This window comes from Anopheles funestus, assembly GCF_943734845.2.
Source record: "Anopheles funestus chromosome X unlocalized genomic scaffold, idAnoFuneDA-416_04 X_unloc_27, whole genome shotgun sequence".
NCBI lineage: Eukaryota > Metazoa > Arthropoda > Insecta > Diptera > Culicidae > Anopheles > Anopheles funestus.
Window position 1 is genome coordinate 145,667 of NW_026045151.1, and position 14,334 is coordinate 160,000.

The 14,334-nt window shown below is 52.0% G+C and overlaps 1 pseudogene; it reads right to left on the minus strand.

Moving 5' to 3' along the window:
* Nucleotides 1-10,068: 10,068 nt before the first annotated feature.
* LOC125773296 (large subunit ribosomal RNA) overlaps nucleotides 10,069-14,334 on the minus strand; it is a 9,597-nt pseudogene continuing 5,331 nt past the window's right edge.

The window sequence follows — 14,334 nt, forward strand, 5'->3', positions numbered from 1 at the left end:
CTTGGTCGGATTTTTGGTCCAACTTGCACCATTTTTGGCCCATATTTGCCCCATAGCTCCGCCGGTATCCAAGATATGGCCACACTTTCTTCTGGCCATGGGTAGATGGCACTTGTGGCTAGATTTCTTCCATGCACCACTAATCGCTACCATGTCTCTGGCCGGAGCTATTCGACGAACAACCATCGCATTTACCTAGGTACTTTTTCGGATTTTTGGTCCAACTTGCACCATTTTTGGCCCATATTTGCCCCATAGCTCCGCCGGTACCCAAGATATGGCCACACTTTCTTCTGGCCATGGGTAGATGGCACTTGTGGCTAGATTTCTTCCATGCACCACTAATCGCTACCATGTCTGTGGCCGGAGCTATTCACGAAAGCGCCTCGCGCACTTGGTCGGATTTTTGGTCCACCTGGCACCATTGTTGGCCCGTATTTGCCCCATAGCTCCGCCGGTATCCAAGATATGGCCACACTTTGTTCTGGCCATGGGTAGATGGCACTTGTGGCTAGATTTCTTCCATGCACCACTAATCGCTACCATGTCTCTGGCCGGAGCTATTCGACGAACAACCATCGCATTTACCTAGGTACTTTTTCGGATTTTTGGTCCAACTTGCACCATTTTTGGCCCATATTTGCCCCATAGCTCCGCCGGTATCCAAGATATGGCCACACTTTCTTCTGGCCATGGGTAGATGGCACTTGTGGCTAGATTTCTTCCATGCACCACTAATCGCTACCATGTCTGTGGCCGGAGCTATTCGACGAACAACCATCGCATTTACCTAGGTACTTTTTCAGATTTTTGGTCCAACTTGCACCATTTTTGGCCCATATTTGCCCCATAGCTCCGCCGGTATCCAAGATATGGCCACACTTTCTTCTGGCCATGGGTAGATGGCACTTGTGGCTAGATTTCTTCCATGCACCACTAATCGCTACCATGTCTGTGGCCGGAGCTATTCACGAAAGCGCCTCGCGCACTTGGTCGGATTTTTGGTCCAACTTGCACCATTTTTGGCCCATATTTGCCCCATAGCTCCGCCGGTATCCAAGATATGGCCACACTTTCTTCTGGCCATGGGTAGATGGCACTTGTGGCTAGATTTCTTCCATGCACCACTAATCGCTACCATGTCTGTGGCCGGAGCTATTCACGAAAGCGCCTCGCGCACTTGGTCGGATTTTTGGTCCAACTTGCACCATTTTTGGCCCATATTTGCCCCATAGCTCCGCCGGTATCCAAGATATGGCCACACTTTCTTCTGGCCATGGGTAGATGGCACTTGTGGCTAGATTTCTTCCATGCACCACTAATCGCTGCCATGTCTCTGGCCGGAGCTATTCGACGAACAACCATCGCATTTACCTAGGTACTTTTTCGGATTTTTGGTCCAACTTGCACCATTTTTGGCCCATATTTGCCCCATAGCTCCGCCGGTATCCAAGATATGGCCACACTTTCTTCTGGCCATGGGTAGATGGCACTTGTGGCTAGATTTCTTCCATGCACCACTAATCGCTACCATGTCTGTGGCCGGAGCTATTCACGAAAGCGTCTCGCGCACTTGGTCGGATTTTTGGTCCAACTTGCACCATTTTTGGCCCGTATTTGCACCATAGCTCCGCCGGTATCCAAGATATGGCCACACTTTCTTCTGGCCATGGGTAGATGGCACTTGTGGCTAGATTTCTTCCATGCACCACTAATCGCTACCATGTCTGTGGCCGGAGCTATTCGACGAACAACCATCGCATTTACCTAGGTACTTTTTCGGATTTTTGGTCCAACTTGCACCATTTTTGGCCCATATTTGCCCCATAGCTCCGCCGGTATCCAAGATATGGCCACACTTTCTTCTGGCCATGGGTAGATGGCACTTGTGGCTAGATTTCTTCCATGCACCACTAATCGCTACCATGTCTGTGGCCGGAGCTATTCACGAAAGCGCCTCGCGCACTTGGTCGGATTTTTGGTCCACCTGGCACCATTGTTGGCCCGTATTTGCCCCATAGCTCCGCCGGTATCCAAGATATGGCCACACTTTGTTCTGGCCATGGGTAGATGGCACTTGTGGCAAGATTTCTTCCATGCACCACTAATCGCTACCATGTCTGTGGCCGGAGCTATTCACGAAAGCGCCTCGCGCACTTGGTCGGATTTTTGGTCCAACTTGCACCATTTTTGGCCCATATTTGCCCCATAGCTCCGCCGGTATCCAAGATATGGCCACACTTTCTTCTGGCCATGGGTAGATGGCACTTGTGGCTAGATTTCTTCCATGCACCACTAATCGCTACCATGTCTGTGGCCGGAGCTATTCGACGAACAACCATCGCATTTACCTAGGTACTTTTTCAGATTTTTGGTCCAACTTGCACCATTTTTGGCCCATATTTGCCCCATAGCTCCGCCGGTATCCAAGATATGGCCACACTTTCTTCTGGCCATGGGTAGATGGCACTTGTGGCTAGATTTCTTCCATGCACCACTAATCGCTACCATGTCTGTGGCCGGAGCTATTCACGAAAGCGCCTCGCGCACTTGGTCGGATTTTTGGTCCAACTTGCACCATTTTTGGCCCATATTTGCCCCATAGCTCCGCCGGTATCCAAGATATGGCCACACTTTCTTCTGGCCATGGGTAGATGGCACTTGTGGCTAGATTTCTTCCATGCACCACTAATCGCTACCATGTCTGTGGCCGGAGCTATTCGACGAACAACCATCGCATTTACCTAGGTACTTTTTCGGATTTTTGGTCCAACTTGCACCATTTTTGGCCCATATTTGCCCCATAGCTCCGCCGGTACCCAAGATATGGCCACACTTTCTTCTGGCCATGGGTAGATGGCACTTGTGGCTAGATTTCTTCCATGCACCACTAATCGCTACCATGTCTGTGGCCGGAGCTATTCACGAAAGCGCCTCGCGCACTTGGTCGGATTTTTGGTCCACCTGGCACCATTGTTGGCCCGTATTTGCCCCATAGCTCCGCCGGTATCCAAGATATGGCCACACTTTGTTCTGGCCATGGGTAGATGGCACTTGTGGCTAGATTTCTTCCATGCACCACTAATCGCTACCATGTCTCTGGCCGGAGCTATTCGACGAACAACCATCGCATTTACCTAGGTACTTTTTCGGATTTTTGGTCCAACTTGCACCATTTTTGGCCCATATTTGCCCCATAGCTCCGCCGGTATCCAAGATATGGCCACACTTTCTTCTGGCCATGGGTAGATGGCACTTGTGGCTAGATTTCTTCCATGCACCACTAATCGCTACCATGTCTGTGGCCGGAGCTATTCGACGAACAACCATCGCATTTACCTAGGTACTTTTTCAGATTTTTGGTCCAACTTGCACCATTTTTGGCCCATATTTGCCCCATAGCTCCGCCGGTATCCAAGATATGGCCACACTTTCTTCTGGCCATGGGTAGATGGCACTTGTGGCTAGATTTCTTCCATGCACCACTAATCGCTACCATGTCTGTGGCCGGAGCTATTCACGAAAGCGCCTCGCGCACTTGGTCGGATTTTTGGTCCAACTTGCACCATTTTTGGCCCATATTTGCCCCATAGCTCCGCCGGTATCCAAGATATGGCCACACTTTCTTCTGGCCATGGGTAGATGGCACTTGTGGCTAGATTTCTTCCATGCACCACTAATCGCTACCATGTCTGTGGCCGGAGCTATTCACGAAAGCGCCTCGCGCACTTGGTCGGATTTTTGGTCCAACTTGCACCATTTTTGGCCCATATTTGCCCCATAGCTCCGCCGGTATCCAAGATATGGCCACACTTTCTTCTGGCCATGGGTAGATGGCACTTGTGGCTAGATTTCTTCCATGCACCACTAATCGCTGCCATGTCTCTGGCCGGAGCTATTCGACGAACAACCATCGCATTTACCTAGGTACTTTTTCGGATTTTTGGTCCAACTTGCACCATTTTTGGCCCATATTTGCCCCATAGCTCCGCCGGTATCCAAGATATGGCCACACTTTCTTCTGGCCATGGGTAGATGGCACTTGTGGCTAGATTTCTTCCATGCACCACTAATCGCTACCATGTCTGTGGCCGGAGCTATTCACGAAAGCGCCTCGCGCACTTGGTCGGATTTTTGGTCCAACTTGCACCATTTTTGGCCCATATTTGCCCCATAGCTCCGCCGGTATCCAAGATATGGCCACACTTTCTTCTGGCCATGGCTAGATGGCACTTGTGGCTAGATTTCTTCCATGCACCACTAATCGCTACCATGTCTGTGGCCGGAGCTATTCACGAAAGCGCCTCGCGCACTTGGTCGGATTTTTGGTCCAACTTGCACCATTTTTGGCCCATATTTGCCCCATAGCTCCGCCGGTATCCAAGATATGGCCACACTTTCTTCTGGCCATGGCTAGATGGCACTTGTGGCTAGATTTCTTCCATGCACCACTAATCGCTACCATGTCTGTGGTCGGAGCTATTCACGAAAGCGCCTCGCGCACTTGGTCGGATTTTTGGTCCAACTTGCACCATTTTTGGCCCATATTTGCCCCATAGCTCCGCCGGTATCCAAGATATGGCCACACTTTCTTCTGGCCATGGGTAGATGGCACTTGTGGCTAGATTTCTTCCATGCACCACTAATCGCTACCATGTCTGTGGCCGGAGCTATTCACGAAAGCGCCTCGCGCACTTGGTCGGATTTTTGGTCCAACTTGCACCATTTTTGGCCCATATTTGCCCCATAGCTCCGCCGGTATCCAAGATATGGCCACACTTTCTTCTGGCCATGGGTAGATGGCACTTGTGGCTAGATTTCTTCCATGCACCACTAATCGCTACCATGTCTGTGGCCGGAGCTATTCACGAAAGCGCCTCGCGCACTTGGTCGGATTTTTGGTCCAACTTGCACCATTTTTGGCCCATATTTGCCCCATAGCTCCGCCGGTATCCAAGATATGGCCACACTTTCTTCTGGCCATGGGTAGATGGCACTTGTGGCTAGATTTCTTCCATGCACCACTAATCGCTACCATGTCTGTGGCCGGAGCTATTCGACGAACAACCTGCGCATTTACCTAGGTACTTTTTCGGATTTTTGGTCCAACTTGCACCATTTTTGGCCCATATTTGCCCCATAGCTCCGCCGGTATCCAAGATATGGCCACACTTTCTTCTGGCCATGGGTAGATGGCACTTGTGGCTAGATTTCTTCCATGCACCACTAATCGCTACCATGTCTGTGGCCGGAGCTATTCGACGAACAACCTGCGCATTTACCTAGGTACTTTTTCGGATTTTTGGTCCAACTTGCACCATTTTTGGCCCATATTTGCCCCATAGCTCCGCCGGTATCCAAGATATGGCCACACTTTCTTCTGGCCATGGGTAGATGGCACTTGTGGCTAGATTTCTTCCATGCACCACTAATCGCTACCATGTCTCTGGCCGGAGCTATTCGACGAACAACCATCGCATTCACCTTCTCGTTGCACTTCTTCGGGAATTTGGTGCAACCAAGTTTTCACTATAACTTGGTCATTTTCCGTCCATCGGACATGCGGTTTTGGGTGTCGATACTTGACACCGCGCGCTACAATATGTTCCTCCACGACCATGTGGTCCGATGCTTCCAACAGGAGCTATTCGAGGAGTACCGATTTTTCACCATTAAAAATGCTCAATTTTGCACCAACTTTTGCCTATAACTCAGGCTGTATCGATCGGATCTTCAATCTTGAAAAAGTTTTGGATAGGTGGCACCAAATGCTACATTTCGTTCTTCCACGTCAACTTTGTCCGATGTCTAGCAAAAAAGTTATTCGCGAACCAAGTCCAGAACCCATGCAATGGCTGCCCTCATTGCATACATCACGGCGGTTAACTCTCGTTACTCTATACCGTGGACTTGGTACTTTTTCAGGCATTCGTTGCTACTTCTCGGTTCATGATATTCGTTTACGGTCTTCACTAGGGCATTTGGTGCTCCTTATCGGTTCATGATATTCGTTTACGGTCTTCACTAGGGCATTTGGTACTGGGCTTCCCACTTTCTACTGATCGATCCATACTCACTTGCGTGCACCTAGCCTAGGAAGGTTTCCTATGGCTTCCCATCTTTCTACTGATCGATCCATACTCACTTGCGTGCACCTAGCCTAGGAAGGTTTCCTATGGCTTCCCATCTTTCTACTGATCGATCCATACTCACTTGCGTGCACCTAGCCTAGGAAGGTTTCCTTGGGCTTCCCATCTTTCTACTGATCGATCCATACTCACTTGCGTGCACCTAGCCTAGGAAGGTTTCCTATGGCTTCCCATCTTTCTACTGATCGATCCATACTCACTTGCGTGCACCTAGCCTAGGAAGGTTTCCTATGGCTTCCCATCTTTCTACTGATCGATCCATACTCACTTGCGTGCACCTAGCCTAGGAAGGTTTCCTATGGCTTCCCATCTTTCTACTGATCGATCCATACTCACTTGCGTGCACCTAGCCTAGGAAGGTTTCCTATGGCTTCCCATCTTTCTACTGATCGATCCATACTCACTTGCGTGCACCTAGCCTAGGAAGGTTTCCTATGGCTTCCCATCTTTCTACTGATCGATCCATACTCACTTGCGTGCACCTAGCCTAGGAAGGTTTCCTTGGGCTTCCCATCTTTCTACTGATCGATCCATACTCACTTGCGTGCACCTAGCCTAGGAAGGTTTCCTATGGCTTCCCATCTTTCTACTGATCGATCCATACTCACTTGCGTGCACCTAGCCTAGGAAGGTTTCCTATGGCTTCCCATCTTTCTACTGATCGATCCATACTCACTTGCGTGCACCTAGCCTAGGAAGGTTTCCTATGGCTTCCCATCTTTCTACTGATCGATCCATACTCACTTGCGTGCACCTAGCCTAGGAAGGTTTCCTATGGCTTCCCATCTTTCTACTGATCGATCCATACTCACTTGCGTGCACCTAGCCTAGGAAGGTTTCCTATGGCTTCCCATCTTTCTACTGATCGATCCATACTCACTTGCGTGCACCTAGCCTAGGAAGGTTTCCTATGGCTTCCCATCTTTCTACTGATCGATCCATACTCACTTGCGTGCACCTAGCCTAGGAAGGTTTCCTTGGGCTTCCCATCTTTCTACTGATCGATCCATACTCACTTGCGTGCACCTAGCCTAGGAAGGTTTCCTTGGGCTTCCCATCTTTCTACTGATCGATCCATACTCACTTGCGTGCACCTAGCCTAGGAAGGTTTCCTATGGCTTCCCATCTTTCTACTGATCGATCCATACTCACTTGCGTGCACCTAGCCTAGGAAGGTTTCCTATGGCTTCCCATCTTTCTACTGATCGATCCATACTCACTTGCGTGCACCTAGCCTAGGAAGGTTTCCTATGGCTTCCCATCTTTCTACTGATCGATCCATACTCACTTGCGTGCACCTAGCCTAGGAAGGTTTCCTATGGCTTCCCATCTTTCTACTGATCGATCCATACTCACTTGCGTGCACCTAGCCTAGGAAGGTTTCCCTTCGGTACCGACTTCCATCTACGCACTCGATATAACCTAGGTACTTGGTACCGATGTTGGTTAACACTCAAGCATTTCTTGCATCCTGCGTGCAAGGTACCAATTTTCACTTCTTAGGTACGTTTATGGGCCCGCATTAATCCAATATCGCTCCGATGGCCTTTCGCATTATTTCATCCGATAGCCCTTGCCAAAAGCTACCAAAAGTTCCTCCACGGCCATGTGCTCCGACGCTTAGTTTAGGAAATATTCGAAAAAATTCAAAATAGGAAGCATTTTCTTATTAGAAAATCACCTTAAATCGATGCCCATTTTTTGGGCAAAAACTTTAACGTCTTCCCGACTTTGCGGGAATTGCGAATTTTAGGCACCCAGAGAAAATCTTTTACTTTAAGGGGGCGGCCGCGAAGTTGCCCAAAGTCTCGGACACAAAAATTCTCAAGTTCCCCACTCTAGTAAATCGCCCTATGAGTATCTCCTGGCCCGCGAGCTCTGCGAGCGGGCCAGCTTCGGCGATTTTTGCCTTTTCGCCTAGGCGGTTCTTCTACGAAATTGGTCCACAGCTTTTGCTCAGAAAGCTAGCATTTGTTGCAACAGTTAGGTACTTGGTACCACATTTTGGTATCCATTTGGGCATTTGTGGCAACTACTCGGTACTTTGGCCCACATTTCGCTCTACTCGGGCCTCTATGGTGCTACTTGGCGGTACTTTTGGCCAACTTAGGCCAATTGGGTGCAACTTGTGGGTACTCTGTGGGTACTTTAGGGCATATTGTGTCTTTCGGGTGAACCTTCGCGATACTTCATGGGTACTGATGGCCAACTTAGGATCATTCAGTGCAACCTTTGGGCCTAAGGAAATTTGTCCAACTCTTTGGACTTAGAAAATTTTCTGGACTTAGAAAATTTTCTGGACTTGTAAAAATTTTCAAATGTTCAATTTGGCCCACATTTCGCTCTACTCGGGCCTCTATGGTGCTACTTGGCGGTACTTTTGGCCAACTTAGGCCAATTGGGTGCTCTTTGTGGGTACTCTATCGGTACTTTTGGCCAACTTAGGCCAATGGGGTGCTATATGTGGGTGCTCTATCGGTACTTTTGGCCATGTTAGGCCCATTCGGTGCTATTTGTGGGTACTCTATCGGTACTTTTGGCCATGTTAGGCCCATTCGGTGCTATTTGTGGGTACTCTATCAGTACTTTTGGCCAACTTAGGCCAACTCAGTGCTACTTGTGGGTACTCTATCGGTACTTTTGGCCAACTTAGGCCAACGCGGTGCTATTTGTGGGTACTCTATCGGTACTTTTGGCCAACTTAGGCCCATTCGGTGCTATTTGTGGGTACTCTATCGGTACTTTTGGCCAACATAGGCCAATTGGGTGCTCTTTGTGGGTACTCTATCGGTACTTTTGGCCATCTTAGGCCCATTCGGTGCTATTTGTGGGTACTCTATCGGTACTTTTGGCCAACATAGGCCAATTGGGTGCTACTTGTGGGTGCTCTATCGGTACTTTTGGCCAACTTAGGCCAACTGGGTGCTATTTGTGGGTACTCTATCGGTACTTTTGGCCAACTTAGGCCAACTCAGTGCTTCTTGTGGGTACTCTATCGGTACTTTTGGCCAACTTAGGCCCATTCGGTGCTATTTGTGGGTACTCTATCGGTACTTTTGGCCAACTTAGGCCAACTCAGTGCTACTTGTGGGTACTCTATCGGTACTTTTGGCCAACTTAGGCCAATTGGGTGCTCTTTGTGGGTGCTCTATCGGTACTTTGGGACATATTATGTCCTTCGGGTGAACCTTCTCGATACCTCATGGGTACTTGTGGCCAACTTAGGAAAATTCAGTGCAACCTATGGGCCTTTGGAAATTGTTCCAACACTTTGGACTTAGAAAATTTTCTGGACTTAGAAAATTTTTTGGACTTAGAAAAATTTTCAACTTCTGTATCTTCTTCATCATGTTCCATTTTGTGGGACTTAGAAAATTTTCTGGACTTAGAAAATTTTTTGGACTTAGGAAATTTTTCAACACTTGTAAAATTTTTGTTCCTTCTTTGAAGAAGAATACTTTCCACTATTAGCTTCTTTCTCTTTTTCTTCTTAGTTGTCTTCTTATTTTCGGTCCGAGAGCGCCGACACTTGTAAAATTATCTAAGTCCGAAGACTTTTGGAATGAACCAAAAGTCAACGAACACAATACATCAACCCTATCAACATCAAGTGGCAACCCGAAGGAAGCGCAGCGGCCAGCCCATGTACAACGCGAAGTTGTAGCATGCAACCAACCAACCGCTAACCTCCAACGGCACTCAATGTATTCGTTACACATGGGCGCACCTGCACCACACTGTCGTGACCATCCAACGAGCCGTCGGTTCGGTCGTGTGTTACAAGCACCCCATCACATAGGCATAGAGTCACCACACAGTGTTCTTCAACACTCTCGTCACATGGTGCAAGTCACGGTACGCACCACCAATGTGCACTGGTTGGCCAATTCCAGCACACACGGGGCGCGCACGCGCAAGCACTAACCACCAAGCATGGGTCGCCTGAGAGGATCGATGCGAACGCATCTCTACAACTTGAAGCTCCCAGCCTGTAGTCCCGTCGTTTGCGGGCGGTCGTAGGTGTCGAAACTAGTGATATCCACAGTCGGCAAGCTCGTCCACCGGTGTTCCCAACATGTATGGTACTAACACGTGCAGCGCGAACCCGCCCTTTGCGGCCTAGTAGTAAGCGGGGATGAGACGCCAGTGTGCCAATGGACAGCACGGACGGTTCTCGGAGGGTTGTTAGGCCCGCTAGCTTACGACCACCTAATGGGTATAAGAAGCGCTATCAGCTCGGATTGGATACGACCTTAGAGGCGTTCAGGCATAATCCAGCGGACGTAGCGTCATACCATAGTCCGTTCGAACTAGTATTGAGCCAGTGGTCCGTACCTGTGGTTCCTCTCGTACTGCACAGGAATTCCGTTAAGATAGCGGCAAACAATGCACACCAGTAGGGTAAAACTAACCTGTCTCACGACGGTCTAAACCCAGCTCACGTTCCCTTGAAAGGGTGAACAATCCTACGCTTGGTAAATTTTGCTTTACAATGATAGGAAGAGCCGACATCGAAGGATCAAAAAGCCACGTCGCTATGAACGCTTGGCGGCCACAAGCCAGTTATCCCTGTTGGGGGTCTAGCTCGGTCTTGATAAATCGTGGAACGACCTAACGTGACGAAACACCACCTCCCTGAACGATTTTACTGCTCGAATACCATTTCTGCTGTGGTGGTTCTCACGGGGCAGTCCGCTGCTGGCGTCCTCCCGTGAGGGGGAGTAAATCCAGCATAAAGTGCGGAAAATGTCAGTATCTGGGCGATCCCTTCGTCCCAGGGCTGACTCATCCGACGTGAGACCGGCCAAGCTTCCGCAGATTATGGAGGCGAAAGTGGCCGTGACTAGAGTGTCCCTACCGACAATGAAGCCAGCTAGCTCGGAGATGGTCGAGCTGAGGAAGCTCATGAGTGAGACTTCCCTCACTAATGAGCAGCTACTGTCGACAATTCAGGACCTGCAGCAGGAGCTCTCGGCTCTCCGTCAGCGTATGGACGCCAACGCCGAGCAGGCTCGGATTGATATGCAGCAGGTTCAGGAGCGTGCTCGTCAGGAGCTACAGGCGGTCCAGGAGCAGGCTCGCCAGCGTGAAGAGCGGCTTCGGGAAGAACACATGAAGGACCGGCAGGCGCTGAACGAGCTTATCCTGCAGTCGATTGGCGCCAAGAATGTGACTGCTCAGGGTTACTACGCCAGCATCGCCGAGGAGCAGCGCACGTGGGCAGAGGTGGCCAGTAGTGAGCCGGTTAAGCGCGTGCAGCGCAAGCGTGGCAATCGCCGTGGTAAGGCGCAGCCATCACAACAGCAGCAGCAGCAGCAACAAATCCGGCAGCAACAGCCATCCCAGCAGCGTCAGCAGCAGCAGACACGCCAGCAGTGGCCGGCGTTGCAGAAGCGGCAGCAGACGCAACAGCAGGGGCCAACGTTACAACAGCAGCAGCAGACGCGACAGCAGCGGCCAACGGTGCAGCAGCAGAGCCAGCCGCGACAACAGCAACAGCAGAGTCAACAAAAGCCGACTCGCCGTAACGTGCGTCCAGACACCATCGAAGTGGCGCCGGCAGTAGGTACAACCTGGACGCAGGTGTATCTGAAGCTACGTACGGCCCCAGAACTGGAAGAGGTCCGCACGGCTATCGGGATGGGCCGGCGAACGGCACAGGATCATCTCCGTGTCCCCATTAGTCGAAGCGCGGACAGTGAGGCACTCGCGGATAAGATCCAGAGTGTCATTGGCGAAATGGGTGCAGTGCGAGTGCTGACTGAGATGGGTGAGCTGCTGATCACCCATGTCGACTCGCTGGCCACCGTTGATGAGGTGAAGGAGGCGATTCGGGCTAAGCTTGGAGTAGCCCCGGGCATCACCTTCTGTGAAGTTTGGGAGCTGAGCGATGGCACGAAGCGCGCACGTGTTCGTCTTCCGCTGGTAAAGGCGCAGCAGCTGTACGAGGCAAAACTGTCTCTTTGCCAGTGCATCAGCGTGGCTCATGAGGTCCCTCGTCGTCCGATCTCCCAGCGTCGCTGTCTGCGGTGCCTGGAAACGGGGCACATCGTGCGGGACTGTCGGAATGAAGCGGACTACCGAGGCAAATGCTTCCGCTGTGGCAGCACCGGTCATCTGGCGAAAGCCTGCGCTTTGGAGCCCAAATGCCTTAAGTGTGGTGGCCCGCACAACATCGGTCACCAGAGCTGTGGACAACTGCCGGCACCGTGCCAGGTGTGAGGCAACAACTGCGAGTGTTGCAGGCGAACCTGGGTGGTGGACGCACCGCACAGGATTTCGTTCTGCAATCCGCTCGGACTGAGCGGATCGACGTGCTGCTGCTTTCGGAGGTGTACCGGCCTCCGGAGAACAACGGAACGTGGTCAGTGGACTCATCGGGGGCAGTGGCCGTGGTGGCCACCGGAGCATATCCCATCCAGCGTGTGTGGCGCAGCCCAACGCCCGGATTGGTGGCCGCCCAGATTGGAGGAGTTGTTTTCGTCAGCTGCTATGCTCCTCCACGACTGACTCTCGGTGAGTTCGAGCATTTTCTTGAGGCGCTCGAACTGGAGGCACTTTCCCATCATCACGTCGTAGTGGCAGGCGACTTCAACGCCTGGCATGAGGAGTGGGGAAGCGAGCGGAACACCGTGCGAGGTGAGGCGCTGCTCAACACCATCGAGCAGCTTGGGCTGAGGATCCTCAACCAGGGAACAACCCCAACGTTCGTCGGGAACGGTGTTGCCACACCCAGCGTCGTGGATGTGTCGTTCGCGAGCGAGACTATCGCACGCCCCGACACATGGGCAGTGGCTCCTGACTCGTTGGCGCGGTTTTATACGGCTTCCGACCACCGGTACATCCTTTACACCGTCGGGCCGTCCTCCTCACCTCAGCTCCAACGTCAGCAGCAGCACCAAAGCCAGAACCAGCGACCGCAGCAGCAGCGGCATCATCGGCGGCAACAACAACAGCAAAATCGCCGGCGACAGCAGCAGCACGACCAGCAGCGGGTACGAGGCCACCAGTCAAGCAGGAGATGGAAGGCTTCGCAGTTTTCAGCCGAGGCGTTCCGAGCAGCACTTAGCGCAGCGAACTTCGAGGAGCGAGCAGTAAACCAGGAGGGGATGGTCGATGCCATGTTGCGGGCATGCGACCAAACGATGGCGCGGATCACCTCGTCGCACCGTGATCCCCATCGAGCCCTCTTCTGGTGGACACCGGAGCTCACACGCCTTCGTGAGGAATGTGCAGCAGCTCGCGACCGTATGGTTGCCACGGTCGATTTGCAGGAGCGCAGCATCGCAGCAGCGCACCACCGGACTGCGAGGCGGGCCATGGAGAAGGCGATTCGGGCCAGCAAGCGCACTGAGTTTGATGAGCTCATCCGACTGGCGGAGGAGAACGAGTTCGGAGCAGGGTACCGGACTGTCATGTCTCGGATTCGTGGCAGTTACGTGCCTCCCGAGACTGACAAGGAGGAGCTGCTACGCATCTCTGGGGACCTGTTTCCGACTCACCCGGCTGTCGAGTGGCCGGCAGAGGAGGACGTCGAGGATGGGCAGTCGCTGATGCCTGTCACCACGCGAGAGCTGCTGGACATCGTGGCGTGCATGGCCAACCGGAAGGCGCCGGGATTGGACGGGATCCCCAATGCAGCCGTGAAGACAGCGATCAGGGAGTACCCGGAGGTCTTCTGCCGTCTGTACCAGGACTGTCTCGACCGTGGCGAGTTTCCTTCGTCTTGGAAGAGGCAGCGCTTGGTGCTGCTGCCAAAGCCTGGCAAACCTCCCGGGGAAAGCTCCTCGTACCGGCCGTTGTGCATGCTAGACGCACTCGGCAAGGTGTTGGAGCGCCTGATCCTGTCCCGGTTGAATCTTCACCTTGAGGACCCTGAAGCCCCACGACTGTCGGATCACCAGTACGGCTTCCGGAAGGGGCGATCCACCATCAGCGCGATCCAGCGAGTTGTGGAGATGGGAAGGACGGCCAAGTCCTTCCGCCGGACTAACCAGCGAGACAACCGCTGCCTGATGGTGGTAGCGTTGGACGTCCGCAACGCGTTCAACACCGCGTCCTGGCAGTCCATCGCCAACGTGCTGCGTGAGAAAGGCGTTCCATCCCCGCTGCGAAGGATAATTCGCAGCTACTTCAAGGACCGGCGGTTAATCATCGAAACCAGTGAGGGACCCGTCGAGCAGCA